General features: G+C 37.9%; 1 protein-coding gene across 6 annotated transcripts in view; it reads right to left on the reverse strand.

The window, feature by feature from the left end:
• The window catches only part of LOC111580727 (catenin delta-2-like), a 191,691-nt gene that overhangs the window by 137,088 nt on the left and 39,086 nt on the right, over positions 1–15,517 (reverse strand). The window contains exon 2 of one of the 6 annotated variants that reach the window (XM_055014463.1): positions 1,563–1,634. The exons of the other annotated variants lie outside the window; for them this stretch is intronic. The gene's annotated coding sequence lies outside the window, so the exon portion shown is untranslated. The remainder of the gene's footprint in view (positions 1–1,562; positions 1,635–15,517) is intronic. 6 annotated transcript variants of the gene reach the window in all.

Raw genomic sequence — 15,517 nt, forward strand, 5'->3', positions numbered from 1 at the left:
TTTTGAAAAAAGCATTTAGCCATACTTAAAGCTTTAAGTGTTTTATTAACACGGAACTAAAAATTTTGTATTGTTTTATTATCACAGGTTCTGTCTGAAAAGAGGTGGCATCATTTTAAACAGTGAAATCAAACTAACAAAATGTAATGACCAACCAGTGAGCAATACTGGATTCTGCAAAAACATAAACAACTTTTTTTTTTTTTAAAAAAAATCTAAATCTTAACACAGTTAATGTATTAACTTATTTTTGTGTGTATACATGTATTTATTGATTTATTTAGTACTGTTAACATATCAGAGTTCCGAGTGAGTTTTTCTTAAGATAGGCAAAGGCCATTTATTGATTACATATAGGCTGTTAAATGTTTATTAAAAACTAAAAAGCATTAAAAAAACAACTTAGGCATTTATTGAGTCACTAAAATACTGTAGAGTACAGACCACATCAGCATGATTATAAGCATCCTCTGGTAAATGAACAACCAGATACTGATGTCTCTCACCATATGGACTTCAGGAGATGACTGGGGGATGATAAACTGTGACCTACTGGTTGGGTTCTCTCTGTTCTCATGTTTCTTACATGTTTGTCCCCTGACAGCCGGGTCCTAATGTTTTTTGAGCAACACACCATACTATGACGTTTTTACAATGATGGTTCTACTATGGAACCAGTTTGACATGTTCAGGTGTTCTTTGTGTGAAAACTCAGAGATTTCAGGTATCAGAAGGTGGTTTTTAACTTTCTTTGTTAACTTTCTGCTTCAACTTTAAACTAAATTTCCTTCACTAACCCAGCCCTCTGGACTTCCAGGAAGCTGTGTTCCTATTGGCTGTCCAGGTGGCTGCTTGGTGTTATCAGGAACACCTGAGCAGCTTGGTGTTATCAGGAACACCTGAGCAGCTCAGTGTCTTCCTGCTTTATTTAGCTGCAGACAAACATTTCCTCTGTTTCTCTTCACCAGTGAACTGGGTTTGGCTCCCTTGCTTTAGTTTGTTCTTTAGGTGTTGACTTGCAGCTTCCAGCAGTAAAATCACCTTTAATGTGTTTCTTGGTGTGTTTTAGGGCTTTGTACTGGATAGTTGTCTTGGTAAATGTTGTTCTTTAGCCACAGTTAGCACATGGTACTAATGTGTGCAGTGATTAGTGGATTTGATGCAGCTCAGTTGTGTCTTTATCTTGGCTGTAGTGAGTCTTTAGAGGTTTTTGGTCAGACACATTCTGTATTCTTGTTTGTGAACTAACGTTGGTTGTCCAGAAGGTAAGAGTTCCTGTCCTGATTCTCTGTTCTCAGAGGTTCTCTGGTAGGCTGCAGGAGACTTTAGTGTTTGGGTTCTGCTAGTTTGGTTTTTGTATGGTTTCATTTGGACGACTATCTTGAGGCCCCTCCATGTGGTTTAGTGAGGTTTTCTGGAACAGTTCTACAAAGCAACCTGCAGCAGAAGAGACTTTGAGAGTTTTTAGGAAGTTCTGGAGACCAGACTTTAGAGCAGCAGAAACATTTGTCAGCAGTTTGAGCAGGAGAAGGTGAGCTTCAGAGTAGAAATGAGACAGAAACCTTCTTGACCCGTGTGGTGAGGTCCTGTACCAAGAGTTTGAGCAGGTTGTGAAGAGTCTGTAGTTCTTTGGTCTGAAAGCACAAGAAGAGTCGACTCATTAAAGGAGAAAACAGGAGATATTGTTGGTTCTTCTGTCGTTCTGCAGTTTCCTTAGACTGAATATCAAGTTTATATTTTAAATGATTTACCATGTGAGCCCAAGAAGATTTCAATAAACTCCCTCCATCCCCTGGACACAACATATTTTATTACCATGTTAAATCTTTTTTTTTTTTTTTTTAAATGTTTTTGAGTTTTAATCATAGTTTTAGCATAGTTTTTTCTCGTTGCTTGTTTAGTTTTGTCATCTGTGTGAAAGGTGTTAAACAAATAAAGTTGAATTGATAAACTGAATAACTGACTAACTCATGATTGTGACAACAGAAGTATTTTCATTATGATTTAAGGGTTTATTTCATTTTTAAAGTTGGGGTTAAAATCTTGACAGAAAAAGAAGATTAAAGAAATAAACTACATAACAAAAAGCAATTAAATCAAAGGAAAAAAATTAATACAATAAAACTTTTTTAAAGTTTTATTATTAAAAAGATTTATGAAATTTAAGATGTAATTTTCTAATTAAACATTAAATTTTTTAATGAAATGTTTTGTCTTTTTAAAGGTTTAATTATCCAATTAAATGTTTTGCGTTTTTTAAAGTGTTTGACATTCTTCTTGTTGAATTGTATTCTTTAAAGGTTTAATTCTGGGAAATATTTTATCTGTAATTTTGAATATTTGTATTTTAATAATTGTGTATAATTTCATAATGACATGTATTGTACCTTGTTGAATTATCTCATTCAATATTTTTGTCTGTTTAATAGAGTTAAACATTAAATTACATTAAATTATATTAAACAGACAAAATATTGAATGAGATAATTCAACAAGGTACAATACATGTCATTATGAAATTATACACAATTATTAAAATACAAATATTCAAAATTACAGATAAAATATTTCCCAGAATTAAACCTTTAAAGAATACAATTCAACAAGAAGAATGTCAAACACTTTAAAAAACGCAAAACATTTAATTGGATAATTAAACCTTTAAAAAGACAAAGCATAGGTGCCCGTATAGCTCAACGGGTTAAGCGGATGATTTATGTACAGGGGCTGCTCCTTGACGCAGCGGTCCGGGTTCGAGTCCCGTGTGTGGCCCTTTGCTTCGTGTCTTCTCCCCCGTTTCCTGTCTGTCTCTCACTACGCCTATCTAATAAAAAGCTGACAAAAACACTTAATTAAATGTTTAATTAGAAAATTACATCTTTAAGACAATAGGACTTCAAATAGGAATTACACAGAAAATACAATGAAGCATTTAAAAAGAAAATTAAACATTAAAAGGTGGTAAAACATTTAAAAAGAAAAACCTTAAAGATTTAATTGAAACATTAAATATTGGGAAAGAAAAAGAAACTCAAACAAGCCAATAAAACATTTGAAAAAACAATTAAACATTAAAAAGACAAAACATTTGGAAATCAAATCAGACATTAAAAAAGAATAAAAGGTGAGAAAAGAGCAAAACTAACCCCTAACCCTGGAAGTTCAATCTAACAGAGAACTACTGTGGGACTTAGAAAATTTCAGCCCTCAGACTGTGTGAAAGCTCAGGTCCTGAGGACTCGGGAGGTGTGGAGGCTTTGTAAAGTCTTGGAACTGAAGGTTCAACCCTCCAGCACAAAGGCTGAAGTCCAACCTCCTGAGAAAAACGGTCGAGTCGAGACTCAAGTTAAAAAAAAAAAACCTCAAAAACAACAAAAAAATAGATGATAAATGCGCAAAAAAAGAAAAACTAGTATCTGAGCGAGTAGCTCAGATGATAAGAAGACAGACTACCAACTGGAAGGTCGCAGGTTCAAGACCCACCACCGGCATTTTTCTTTGTTTGTCTTTGTCAGGATTTTGAGAAAATTTAAGAAGTGTCTGGTCTTGAACCAGTGACCTCCAGCTCCACAGGCAAATCCTTAACTCACTGAGCTACTAATCAGATGAAAAGAAGTAATTTCGTTGTCCCTTTGGCATCGTAGTTAAAAAAGTGACCACATGGGTGGAGCCATGGCGGAGTCTGGGTGGAGTCAGGGCAGAGAGTAGGCGGGGAGGTGGGTGGCGGCCTCCCCCCTCTACTCCCCCACCTCCCCCCACCACCCACCACCCACCACACCTTCCCTCGCCCAACGAGTTCTTCGAGTCTCCACGAGTTCTTCGAGTCTCGACGGGTTTTCCCGAGTTTCTAGAGTTTCCACGAGGTCAGAGGCAGAACAAGTTGTCATGAAGAGGTGTTGAAGTCAGCCAGGATGGACTGACTTTTTACAGCGACTAGAAGGAAGACGACTAGAAGAGCAGGTCTTTAACCACCATCCAGAAAATCCATGGAGTCGCTCCAGAGAAATGAAGGGAGGTCAACTTTTATCAACCTCCATCCAGATGTTCAACTTGAAGTTGAACATCTGAAGTTATTTTAGTTGTCGATTAGTCTCTTAAAAACCAAATAATAAATTGGATTAGTCAAGAGGTTTAAATGTCTTACTTTGTCATATTTTAAATATGACAAAAAATATAAAGTGTCTTGAGACAATTTGACCTGTATTTGGTGTTCTATGAATAAAATTGAATTCAAATTGTATGTATCTTGTAATGTTGGAGTAATTCAGCCATATATGTTGGAAAACACATTTTCTTTGTCCATTAATCTGTTGATTGTTTTCTCCAGTAATTCATTTCTTGTTTTGGTTTATAAAATGTCAAACCCAAATATATTCAGTTTACTCTCATAAAAACAAAAAAAGATTTACATTCATGATGCAGGAATCAGGAAGTTTTTCAATTTTTATCTTAGTTTAGTCAGAAAGATAGTTGATAATGTGTGGATTGTTGCAGCTTGTGAGCCGTAGAAGGTTTTAATCTTTGGGGACGAGTGTCAGAAAACATTTAGAAACCAACATCAACAAAACACTCAACAAAGATTTGAACGTCATTAAAGGGAAATCCAACTTTTGCATGACAATGTCTAATTAAAGGACATTTATTTCCAACGTAAATGTGTGATATTCATCCTCTGGAGCTTTCTCTTCACATCATCTTCCACCTGAACTGGTTTGGTCGGGAGCATGTGCAACAAACATTTGAAAAACTGCACTTTAATATCAATGAATGACACTGAAGTTTAATCTCTACATAAATGAGACTGAGTCTGGATGTGCTGCTCTGTCATTAACTCCTAAGTTTAGGGAAAGTTCAAACAAAAGAGGACAGTTCAGATCAGACTTGAGAATGAGCTTATTTTGAACAAACATCTCAGACTTTCTGAGCTTCAGCACCTCTAGCAAGATATTTTAACAACAAGCAACTCAAGAGATCCAGAAGCTGGAGAGAGCTAGCTTTAGCTGAGCCAAAGAACATGTGGGACGCTAACCTAGCAAACATTTCAGACTTTTCTCTGTGAATTCTGAGAAATAATTTACTATTTAATGACAGAGCTACACATCTGAACTCAGTCTCATTAAAACAGACTGTAATTCAGTGTCATCCATCCATATTAAAGTGCAGTTACCCAAAATGTTTGTTGCATGAGCTCCAACAAAACCTGTCCAGGTAGAAGGCCACTTTGACAAACAGGAAGTGGACGATTCCAAGCAGATTTATAGAAGGGGGAACCGGACTGTACTAAGTGTTGTCGAGTATAAAGGGGTGTTTTGTGGGTTTTTAAGGCTGATGATGATTATTAGTGAGACATTTGGAGTATATTCATTTGCAGTAAATGAAAGTATTTAAAATCTTGGAGTTAAACTTAGAAGAACACAAACTCTAACAGAAAACTTGTTGATACGTTTTTGTTGTGTTTACAGATGTTAAAGATGAAGTTAAAGGAGTTTTATTCGTGACGTATAACCAATCAAATCACTCCAGAAGACAGAGCGACCACAGGTAGATAAAGGTTCAGAGCCAAAGTAGCGCCATTTTTAAATTTATTTATTACCGTAAATCAGTAAAAAATAAAATACTGATAATCAGTAAATCAGTCAGCCCACAATTACTACAATTCTACAATGTATGTCTCTTTGCTTTGACTTGTTATTTGTACAATATACGATGTATATGATGGCGTTTTTTCATACCAAAGGCTATACTATGATGTTTTCTAACAGACGTACCATGCTACTCTGGTTGTTCTTCAAAAACTATTCTTACCTATGAAAAGTCATTCCAAGTTTCCTTGTCTCAATCGTACAACGCATTGTGCAATTGTATGCAGCACAGTGAGACGGCATACTTGTTTCCGTTTTCATGCCGTCTACATCAACAGAATGCACTGAAACTTTGCTCCCACTAGCTTAGCCTCGCTGTAGCACACAGCTCAAAGGGGCGTGTCCTATCTACTCATTCATATCTATGAGAACAACGATGGCTGCATATAAGGACGCCTGACGTTGATTAGCTGCGTAAATACCATTATATACAGTCTGTGGTAAATACGTATGTGAATCGCATCATTGGCTGCAGCAGCCAGTCACCGGTCACTCACTGACTCACATTGAAAAATAGCACAGAATGAATTGTTACATGTTTATTTTATTTATAATTTAGGTTGGATTTTTTTTTTTGTGTGCGCAGCGCAGATTTTCTGTACGCGGAGAGCGTGTCAGCAGTGCGCAATTGCGCACGCGCGCAGCTTAGAGGGAACAGTGCTTATAATACACATCCATCTCTTCAACAAAAATGTGATTTTACCATTCTGTCTGCAAATAAGCTTGCTATCGAACAATCAGCAAACTAGCTAGTCTGGATTTTGTTTTAGGATTGTATATTCAAAAGATGGCATCCTGATGGAGAAACTATGAACTACAGAAAGAGGTAGAGGTAACATCACAGTCAAAAGTACTATCAGAACCCATTAAGTAAACTGAGTTTAGTGATGGAGACCAAACAGATTCGTTGAGGTGATATTTTAAGACAGAAGTTGAAGTTTTTCAACTCACTTGAAGAGAATCAGGGTTTTCTTTGATCCACTGTAGCCATACTGACTCATGCATTTATGTATGACTCATGCAGTCATGCATGCAGTGTTAATACAGTGAAGATGGGCCACTTCAACAGCAGCCACATGGCTCTTATTTATAAAAAATTTAAAAGTACAGGAGCTTTCTTAAGGACTGATATTTATTTCTAGATAAATTATAACCTACTGCTGTTCCTCCTACTGTATTATCACCTGACCACATAACACTGTTTATACAATATATGCGATGCCTGCATATCTCATTACTGCTGCTGTCATGTCCATTTATTCATTTACCTTCTTTATGGATTTACTTTGTCTTGATAGCACGGCCGTGATGTGCTCAGCATGTGTGCACAGGTCTTAACACTATGTTGTATCTCCTGTATGTCCTCCTTAGTCAATCTACATACTACAGGATATCTGAGGTGTTTTCAAATTCACCCCACTCTGAAGTGGGCTTTTAAATGGCACCATTTTGGATGGTAAAATGCTGGCTTAGTGTGGATGGAAGGTAAAAACAGAAATCCCATCTCATGGTAGCAGTGTGACTATAAGGACAGACATTTCCGACGATCCACCACGTTGGTCCAGACTGTAATATTTACTATTCGATTGACTGCCATAAAGTCTGGTAGTTGTTAATGCTTCCCAGAAGATACATTGTAATTACTATGGAGGTTCACTAAATGGACTGGCATTAATATTAGTCCAGACATCCGCAGTTCCCACATATGGTGGTGCTGAATGTGGATTTCTTGACTTTACTTTTAGTGGCACCATGGAGTTGGTACTTCAGACTTTTGGCAAACTGTCTCACTAACTATTGGTATGGTTGACTGAAGGAAAGACGAACATAAAGTGACCAAGCAAGATGTTGGGCCCTATGTGCTGCCAGAACAGCTTCAGTGCTCCTTTTGCATTGAGGCTCCAAGTCTCTGGAACTTTATTGGAAGGATGAACACCATTGTACCCAAAGATATTTCCTCATTGGGTGTTACCACCTAAAAATCTCATAGAAATGTTTAATTAAATTGACATCTTGTGAATCTGAAGGTTAGAACATATGATTTACATAATTTTCAGCAAACCATTTAGTAACCCCTCATGGCATATGTATGTTGGCATTGCCATCCTGGATGAAATCACTTCCCTCAGGATAAAAATGTTTTATTATAGGATAAAGGTGATCACTTTGTATTGGTTTGCAGTGACTCTGCCTTCTAAAGGGGAAAATGGACCCAAACCATGCCAGCATAACTTACTACAGAGGTTAAGAGTTCAGCTTTTCCTTAAATTTGTCGCCTGTTTTTGATCACAAACAGAACTTGGTGATCCCTTCAGGGTGAATTATTAATGGCATCCCTTAACTTTCCATCTAGCAACATTTTCACCAGGTAAAAATTTAAGTTTGTCCTTTGGCATTCGACCAAACAGTTGCACAGCTAATTCCTCTTTCTGCCATTATGCAAATTAATGCCATTAATATTACACCTGTTAGACATCAGCATTTTAGCATTGTTGTTGCGAGAATGTTTGCATTACTTCTGCGCCACTATCACAAATTCCTCTACACTGATGGTGAATGAAGTTTTCATTCTGTGTACTGTGCAGAATTTCTCTCCTGACTTGGGCTTTGAAGGTCCATACACATGAAACTTTTCACTTGACAGTACATTCCAGTTTGAACTTGATCACAGAACAGCATCTTGGAGCAGAGGAAGACGCCCGGCAGCTCAATTTGCCTATAGAACAAAACATGAGAGAAGCTTGGCTTTTTGACTATGCAGACAGGGCAGGCAGCCAAATATAGGTCAACTCAACAGACCGTGTCCAAGCCCTCATCACACAACTGACCAGTACAAAGCAGCTTTCCCCGTCAGAACTAGGTTATAGAGGCCCACAGCCAAGCTAGAGACAAGACTTTGAATATGGATTAGGCCTAAAGGCTTTATTTCACTGAAGTATAATCTTGGATTTTTAGGTCTATATTTCAGCGCCGTAATGCAGGGGTATTTAGCCCCACATTTCAAAGCGGTAATCTCCGATATTACTGTAACGTTGTAAATGCAGCTAGCCATGCTATGATTGACATGTCTGACATGGGGAATATTGAGTTTAATCTTTTGCCCTTTTAAGCTCATCAGTCAGGTCTGAGACAGGCATGTTTTGGTTAAGACGCAATTCATCACAGATCTGCAACAAATCAGCTAAATGTTCACGTGGAAATGTTGTTTTCCTGCCGTTCTGATGGCTCTGTGTTGTGTACTTCCACTGTGTACATAGCGCACTAAAGCATGCATCTGATGCTTGTGTGTGTTTGATGGGCAGTCCCCTGTCGCCTCATTAAAACTCGCTGCACTGTTCTGTTTTGTCTTCACCAGTCATCTGTCCCTTTGTCTAGACCCCATGCCCATTGCTCTGCTTTCAGATTAACAACACTCTAACACTTACGTTAACAATGTAATTAGAGCTGTCTCATTGTGTATTTATTAAGACCTGGCGTCCACAGCGGAGGTATGTTTTTAATTTATCTGTGTTGCCTCCAAGAGTTCATGATTTGCTTTCCAAACACCCAGGTGGATCAGTGCAAACAAAATTAAACCATTCATCAGGGACAGATGTGTTGATGTAAATCGTCTGACCGCAACAAGCACAGAAAACCTCTGAAAGCACATCTAAGAAGATATGCACATTAAATCAAGAGTACTGCAGCTGCTGCCAAGCATATTTTTTTCCCCCTGCCCAGCAAATGTGACAACCTTGCACTGATCAATACATCTACAACAATGAATGAAAGAATGACAGGGAAAAGGTCAGTTATTGTGATGACCCCAATCTGCCCTTCTCTTCAGCTTCATAGAGCATTTCAGCATCTTTCAGCTCACTGTTTGGATTTTACAGCTGAAAAATGTATTTGTCTCATCACTTCTATTACTTTTTGCCCCAAAAGAGATAAAGTTATCGAATGTTTGGTGAATATAGATAAGCATTTAGCAGCTAAAGAACTGCATATTTACAATGTTGACTTGGTGGAGGCCAAAATAGAGCTGAATAAGTGAATATTGGACTTAATGTTGCGTCTGTCTTACAAGTTTAGTTTATGAACTTTGATGATTATAAGACAGTATTGTGTTTACAGCTCGTTCCACTGACCCCATGTGACAAAAAAAGTAATGCTGTTCTAAGCATTGATTCGTTAAGCGAATTAGAAACAAACTTATATGAAACGTCGCAAAAAAGTTAAAAATTGTTTCCATTAACTCTTGTAGAGTAGATAAACAAGGTTGCAAAGTGTCATCAGAAAGTGGTCGTGTCTGCTATGTTACACATGACAGTAAAAACTGAGTAGAATGAGAAGGGGAAAAAACAGTTGTTTGCCAATCGCTAAATAAAACCAAACAAAGAGAAGATACAAACAAAACTTTGGACATCTCTTAGGACTTGAGGCTTGATTACTGCAAAGAACAGCTTAGAAAGTTAGTCAACATGAACAGGTCCTGCTGTTTAGACATCTGCTTAGGTTGATGTACAGTTTGGAGCTATATTGGGAATCCCATGAATCACTGGAATCTGTGCAGTCAGCATAGAAAGATAGAGGACACATCACAGCTTCCTTGCACAAGTGAAGGCAAAAATTCAGCCAAATGGGGACTGCAATAATGCTCTGGTAGTGTTATTTGCAACAACAATTTCCATGGTAGTGACCAGTTTATGCAGTCTTGACTGTCTTGGATGACAGTCAAGACTGCATGTTGGCTCATTATATTCTAGAAATTAACAATCAATAACTGCTAGTTTTCTAGTTACAATAGCTACATATCAACTGGTTTTATCCACATAGATAGAAGGTGTTGATACCTCAGCACCACAGCTGCAACCCCAGTCACTGCTGCTGAGACTCTGGTTGAAAATTATACCCATCGCATTGTGGCAATGCCCATTTCTACTGTATCTTAGCTTTCCAGAGGTGCAAGTAATGATTTTTTTCAATGTTCCTAAATTAGTTGATTATTCTCTCAATTAAGTGATTGTTTTTTTGGTCTATAAAGTGTCAGAAAATAGTGAAAAATATCCATCAGTGTTTCCCAAAGCCCAAGATGATGTCCTAAAATGTCTTGTTTTGTCCACGACCCAAAGATATTCAGTTGATTGTTGTAGAGCAGGAATGAAACCAATATATGTTCACATTTAGCCCTTTGATGTGCAACATAGGTCAAAAGTGGCCCAAATCCAATGGAAAATGAGCATCTCCTGACCCACACTGCGCATCAAAGGGTTACCAAGCTGGAAAAAGAGAATTCTGACTAATTTTTTCTTCATTAAATAGTTAGTCAAACTCACTAATTGCTTATCAAAATAGTTGTTCATCAGATTCAATCAGTCAATTAACCTTGATTTACTTCTCAGCAGCTGTCATGTGGTCCATCTCTACATACAGCCTATGCTACTCAGTGAATAGTAAACATCTGAATTGGACCACTTGGGTCTAACCAGTGAAACCACCTCTGCGGGTGGACTGTGTTGACATTACAGTGTATGAAGTGAGACTTTCACTACAGAGCTGTTGCTGGCAGACAATGGCAGAAGGCTTTATGAGCATCATTAAGGGTTAATCACCCATCAGCTAAATCTGTGCTTAGGACAAGCCCAGATTCTAATGCACATTTATATTTAGTGGGAACACAAACAGAAACTGCAATTTATTGTGCTGCTGTAATAGATCTCTCCGAACATCACTTAAGGATAGCAGCTCTGAAGACAAACCATTACAAGGCGATTGGCCACAATAAATATCTATTATTTAATAAAAAAAATTCATTATTAAAAGCAGGGAGCCGGTTACACAACAAGGAAAACACTTGCCAAAGCACTTCAGACAGCTGCTGCTCTGCTGTTATTTTACTGCCTGGATGCATGGCTCACTGAATACGGATCACAATTCGCTTGACTCTGATTGTCTTTTCATCTCAAACATCTATTTTGGGCATAAATGCTAATGATGTTAACTGATGTTTGTTGGTGTCTGTGCAAAATACTGCTGATTACATAATGAAAATATACCTATAAAGTTTCAAGGACAACTAATAACTTCAATCAAAGCCCATGAGGTCTTTGTTTTCCCTTTTCCCCAGAAAGGAAGGAAGAGCAAAAGTCAGCCAATCCACTGTAATTATGGAGTTAAGAACATGCAGAGGAATGTACGGCAGGTGCTGGGAGATGACAGAAGCTTGATGATGGTCTTTAAGGCTTAACAAACCTTCACGCTCAATACACAAGCTGCACAAACACCAGAGGTAATGTGGCTAATTAGACTTGGTGACAACTCCACATTATGAGCGCATAATGACAGAGAACAGGACTATATTTAATGCAAAATTACCGTGCAGAACAGCAATGCAAACAGCTTAATCAAGCGGAATATCATGGAACATCACAGACTGCAAACAGGAGCAAACAGAGTCTTTCTGGTTCAAACAGAAATAAACTGAAACCACAACAATGTTCTCATGACTGTCTCTCCAAGCTGGATAAAAAATAAAGCAATCAGAGATTGGCAAGCCGGAAGGTTTGGGAGATCCAGCTCTTATATGACTAATGAAGTAACACTGACAAGTGAGGATGAGAATGACGGACATCTATAAGTTGTTCCACAGTCTAATTATCAAGAGTAGACAAAGACAAAATGTCAAAAACTACCACCGTAGTTATCATCAACACAACAATGGAAACCTCAGTGCCTTTTTGTTAGCGCTGCTGTGGTACAAAACATCTGAGTAGAGTTTTACCTGATATCAAAATAAAGATTTCCCATTCTGAATGAAGTCATTTTACACTTTAACCTTATACTAAAAAGTAAAGAACCATGTTTCCATTGGATCTGCTTCATATACAGTCCAAGAAACCAAACAGCAGACCAACTGATTGAATATTTTAAGATTTGCAACAAACCTGAGCACAAAATTCTTCCTATAGAAAGATATCTGGTTCCATGAGGGCAACTCCTTATAAATCCCCTGAACTCCACTTCTACTACTACTACTCAGCAAGAGCTTGTTGAAAAAAAAAACTTCAGCTTGTGCTAAAGCATTAAATTAAGCACATTTATGTTCCCCAGTAGACAAAGCCTTTCTGTTTTGGATCAACCATGAGCTCTGCTATTGTGCCACCCAGAGGCCTAAACATCAACCATGCACGCAAGACGCTGCCTTATGACTGAACTGGCGTGAAAATTGCTAATCGTGTCCATGTCATTTTACTGATGATGCCACACTCACAAAAACTTTTACTAAAACTTGTCAGCATGCCATCCTGTAAAAAACCTTCAAAATGAAGATGCGGAGCAAAATAAAGATTGCTGTTAGGATTTTATTCAAGTCAGGTTGGTCTTCCCTGTTATGAATTCTACGCTAGTTTCCAGAGAGGTGAGCTCAGCTTCTGGCTCCCCTTTAATCATACTGATATTGATGACTATATTAAAATTGTCAGCATGGGGATGAAGCAGGATTAGCTGTGAATCTTAAGGATTTGGTGGACTGATTTAAACTGCAAATTGCAAAAAAGTCAAAAGTCAAAGGGGTTGGGATACATTTTAAAGGTCCCTTATTATACTTTAACCCATATTATTTCCATATTAACCCAAACCTTGTGAAAATGCCCCTTTTTCTAACAAGTATCCAGAAGTGCATTCTATGTTCATTTTTAAATATTTTCATTGCTTATTCTGTCTATATAAGATATAAGTAGCATGTGTCTGTAACATCTCTGATGCAGTGATTTTTTTTGACATTTTATTATTTATGTTCCAATATTCACATCCGTACATCAGAACTGGTAGGATGTAACAGCTGAGAGTCCTCATATGGATGCTAATTGCTATTTTCTTATTTGTCAGTACATTTTTCATTTTCATAAGTGCTGGTCTTACCATTTCTACTCTACATCTGATGTCTGTTTCACACCTCCCATCTGATGTCATCCATGAACTGAGATATTTGAAATGATGAACCTGCTTCAGTATTTCTTACTGTCACAGGTTGGGATGATATTTTTCTTTGAAATTACCATTACTTCTGTTTTCTTTTTGTTTAGAGACAGACTAAGTTTTTGGCTCTCTGTATTAATCAGAGATACTATGATTTGCAAGTTTTCTTCACTGTTCGCTATCAGCACTGTCATCTGCATAGCTTATGATATTTATGTTATACTCTCTGATGGATACTCCCAGTAAGCCTTGTATTTTTTTCATGATGTTTTCCCTGTACAAGAAGAACAGGTCAGGTGACAGCACACATCCCTGTCTGAGTCCTCGTTTCATCGGTTGTTCTTCATCAGTGTCGTTGTTTAATCTCACTGCTGCACTTTGCTGCCAATAGAGATTTTTTTTATCATTTGTAAATCCTTTCCATCTGTGTTTATGTCCTTTAGCATCTGGATTATTGCTTGACGTTTTACTTGTTGTACTTCTACTGACCTTTCCATAATAGTTCTTAAAACGTATATTGCGTTTGACGTACCTTTGCCCTCTACAAATCCGCTCTTCAGTGATCTCTGGTTTCATTTAGTTTCTTATTCTGAGCTTTATGATTCTTAATAATAATGTTGTGAGGTGGCTCTAAATGCTGATTGTTCTGAACTGCCCGCATTCTGTTGTTCCTGGTTTCTTTAGGATTTTGGATGAATACTGACTTCACAAGGTCTTTTGGAAAATTATCACTGTTGTACATCATATATATTGAGTGATTCTACAAAGCCTGTAATACATCTAGTTTTTCCTCTTTTCCAAACGGGTTGCTTCGGTGTCCAACAAAGCTGCTGCTGCTCTGAACCCTTTCAGAAAGAGGCTGCAGACACACCTCATGCTGCATCTTCTCTGTTCAAGAAGTGGCAGAAAGGAGGAGGAGGAGCCAGAAGGGGCGGAGCTTGTTCTGTTGTGACATCAAAACAGGCTGCAAACCTCAACAACCCTCTCAGAGATACACTTTCTGATTTATGCAGAAAGGAAACAAAAAATGGTGTGGCGTTTTCTCTCATATTTGCAGCTCTGTAAACACATTGGCGACAATGAAAAACCAGTTTTGCATCATATGGTCCCTTTAAGGACACTGGAACTTGGCCTGTTCATGCTTCTCAAGTCAAAGCAAAAGACTTGCAACAAAAAGTAACGTTTAAAAGACAAAAAAGAATCTAAAGCAGAAGTCCTCTCAACAACATCACAGCTTTGAAAGCTTACAAAAACTCTAACCAGGCTGCACCAAAGACGTGAATGTACACATCAGATCACCTGTGATTTCACAGGGTTTCTGACTGCTGACTTTAATGGTGCTAACTGGTGGTACATAAAAAGCTGTCTTTCAGTCAAAGGATTAAACTGGTGTATATATAGCAGGTCTTTTTATAGCAAGCACCTTTGAAGGTTGCCATGTTGTCAGATCCTTTTAGGCCAACATAGAGCAGAACAGATATAAAAATAATTACAGATTTAATCCTGTGCAAAACAAGATTTACCGTCCTACCTACGATATGAAGCTGTTCTGTTTATCGCACCCACTCCCTTGGCAGGACTGCACAACTTGCAGGAAAACTCTACCACGTTACACAGTCTTATGACTTCACAGTTCTGCTGTTGAAGGCTCTGGTTTATTTGGTCTAAATTTAAACTTCACACAGGCTAAAATAAACATCCAACAGTGGATTTCAATTAGCAGAGTTGTGCTGTGATCCAAGTTGATTGTTTTAATTAGAGATGCCAGTGAAGACGCCAGGGTGCACGCCTCTCTGGAGGCTGGCAACCGCCTCCGTTCTCCATCTCTACCTGTTCACACATCGACAGTACACAAGCAGCAGCCAGAACATGGCTGTGATGCTCTTAAAATGGTTTGCAAACTGTCAGGGATACACGTG

The sequence above is a fragment of the Amphiprion ocellaris genome, chromosome 10 (assembly GCF_022539595.1).
Source record: "Amphiprion ocellaris isolate individual 3 ecotype Okinawa chromosome 10, ASM2253959v1, whole genome shotgun sequence".
In the NCBI taxonomy this organism is placed as follows: domain Eukaryota; kingdom Metazoa; phylum Chordata; class Actinopteri; family Pomacentridae; genus Amphiprion; species Amphiprion ocellaris.